The following is a 2764-nucleotide window of genomic DNA, read 5'->3' on the forward strand; positions in this document are numbered from 1 at the left end:
CAAAAAAAAAAAAAAAAAACACCCTAAATATTCAGACACAATTATCCTTATATGTTTGGGAAATTGACACTTTTTATATTGCACTGCTACCATTACTTTAAAATTGTCTTATTAATACATATCAAACTTAACTATTCAAACAAAGGAAATATATCTGCAATTCGAAAATGTGTCCAAGACTGAAATCTATTAAAAATAATAATTTGCTGGGCTCGGTGGCTCAGCCTGTAATCCCAGCGCTTTGGGAGGCCAAGGTGAGTGGACTGCCTGAGCCCGCAGGTTCGAGATCCGCCTGGGCAACTTGGCAAGACCTCATCTCTACAATAAATCAAAAAAAAAAATTAACCAGGCATGGTAGTACGAGCCTGTAGTTCCAGCTACTCGGAAGGCTGAGGCAGAAGGATCGCCGGAGCCCAGCAGGTCGAGGCTGCGGTGGCCGGGAGCGTGCCACTGCCCTTCAGCCTAGGTGACAGAGTAAGACTCCAACTCAAAAAACAAAACAAACAAACAAAAAAAGAATAAAAATTTCTATGGGCTGGGATGAGTGGCTCAGCCTGTAATCCCAGCACTTTGGGAGGCCGATGCGAGTGGATTGCCTGAGCCTACGGGTTCAAGACCAACCCAGGCAACTTGGCGAGGCCTTATCTCTATAATAAATTTTTTAAAAATTAGCCAGCCATGGTAGAGTGCTTGTAGTTCTGGCTACTCGGAAGGCTGAGGCAGAAGGATCACAGGAGCCCAGCAGGTTGACGCTGAGGTGGCCGTGAGTATGCTACTGCACTCCAGCCTGGGCAACTGAGTGAGAGACTCCAACTCAAAAAAAAACCACACACAAAAAAACATAAAATAATAATAATTTGCATGAGTAATTTAACTAATAAAAGGAGCACAGCAAAATTGAAAATAGCAAGAATGGTAAAAGAAATTTAGAGAAAATTAAATTTGCACTATATCTAGGTTCTATATATCAAAATGTTAATATTTAAGAAGTACATTTCCCTGAAACTTTTTTGTTAAGAGTTTCTTTCTAAATACATTCAAAATTCAAGTCCAGTCAATATATTATTATATATGTAACATCAGCACAATAAATAGCTAAAGTACAAAAATCACAGTTACCTTTGTGTGTACAGTGAATTTTACTTTATCCCTCTCACTAAGAGCATCAGATATGTCCACCTGCAGAGCAGCGTCATTTTGAAGATCTACATTTATTGCTTTAAGCTAGAAAAATAAAATCAGTAATATCTTAATGAAAACTCTGTGTGCTTTCATATATAAAATTTCATTCCTCTCCCAGATAAGAACACAATGCAAAACAAAACAAAAATAACAAGAGACTCAAGTCTAAAAAAGTACTCAAGTCCATTTAATCCAAAAATATATTTTGGAGCAGGTGCTTTGGGTAAGTAATGTTAGTATCTTAACCAATTTTCATTCTACAGCATTTGACTGTACTCTGCTTTGCATAAGTCACCAAGCTAACCATGATTCAATACTGTTTAGGTATAGTTTCATCCAAAACCAAAACTATTTTCCCAAAAAAAAGGCCATCAAAATTCAAGTGCTCTAAAATAAAGGACTGTGTTTACCTTTAAGAATAAGAAGGCAAGCTGGGCTCGGTGGCTCAGCCTGTAATCCCGCGCCTTTGGGAGGCTGAGGTGAGTGAATTGCCTGAGCCCGTGGGTTCGAGACCCACCTGGGCAACTTGGCAAGACCTCATCTCTACAATAAATAAAAAACTAGCTGGGCGTGGTAGCGTGCGCCTGTAGTTCCAGCTACTTGGAAGGCTGAGGCGGAAGGATCGCCAGAGCCCAGCAGGTCGAGGCTGCGGTGACCGGGAGCGGCCACTGCACTCCAGTCTGGGCAACAGAGTGAGACTCCAACTCAAAAAATAAAAAAGAGTAACAAGGCAATACACGGCGGACACTCTTGTTGCCGTCCTGCCCACTGTGTCCTTCACAATGGTATCTTCTCTTTAACAAATCTATCTTTCTTAATTTAAGTAAAAAACAATTTAAAAAAAAGAATAAGAAAAATAGGCTGGGTGCAGTGTTCACGCCTTATAATCCCAGCACTTTGGGAGGCCAAGGTGAGAGGACTGCCAAAGCACACGGGTTCAAGACCCGCCTGGGCAACTTGGCAAGACCTCATATCCACAATAAAACCAAAAAATAACTGGACGTCGTGGCGCGTGCCCATAGCTCCAGCTACTTGGAAGACTGAGGCAGAAGGATCGACAGAGTCCAGCAAGTCAAGGCTACTGTAGCTGACTTTGGGAGGCAGAGGCAAGGACTGCCTGAGCAGGTGCGTTCAAGACAAGCCTGGTCAATATGGTAAGACCTTGTCTCTACAATAAACAAAAAGTTAGCTGGGCATGGTGACACATGCCTATACTTCCAACTACTTGAAAGGTTGAGGTGGAAAGATTTCCTGAGCCCAGCAGGCCAAGGCTGTGGTGGCTGTGAGCATGCCACTGCACTCCAGCCTGGGTGACAAAGTGAGACACCAACTCAAATAAAATTAAATAAATAGATAAAGAAAATAAAAAATAAACACCATGGAACCAGGCACAGTGTCACATGCCAGTAATCCCAGTTACTTAAGGGATTGTGGTGGGAGAATTTCGTGAGTCCAAGAGTTTGAGACAAGCCCTGGCAATATATTGACTTCATCTGTATAAAAATAAAAAATAAGGCCGGGTTCGGTGGCTCGGCCTGTAATCCCGAGCCTTTGGGAGGCTGAGGTGAGTGGATTGCCTGAG

The 2764-nt window shown here is 42.2% G+C and overlaps 1 protein-coding gene across 2 annotated transcripts in view; it reads right to left on the minus strand.

Annotated features, from left to right (window-relative positions):
• SNX6 (sorting nexin 6) overlaps positions 1–1224 on the minus strand; it is a 52661-nt gene extending 51437 nt beyond the window's left edge. The window contains exon 1 of one of the 2 annotated variants that reach the window (XM_021715685.1): positions 1120–1224. The gene's annotated coding sequence lies outside the window, so the exon portion shown is untranslated. The remainder of the gene's footprint in view (positions 1–1119) is intronic. The other variant, XM_008064319.2, reaches the window with a different exon arrangement.
• Between the last annotated feature and the right edge of the window lie 1540 nt (positions 1225–2764).

The sequence above is a fragment of the Carlito syrichta genome, unplaced genomic scaffold (genome assembly GCF_000164805.1).
Source record: "Carlito syrichta isolate Samal-C Ts95f unplaced genomic scaffold, Tarsius_syrichta-2.0.1 Scaffold307289, whole genome shotgun sequence".
In the NCBI taxonomy this organism is placed as follows: domain Eukaryota; kingdom Metazoa; phylum Chordata; class Mammalia; order Primates; family Tarsiidae; genus Carlito; species Carlito syrichta.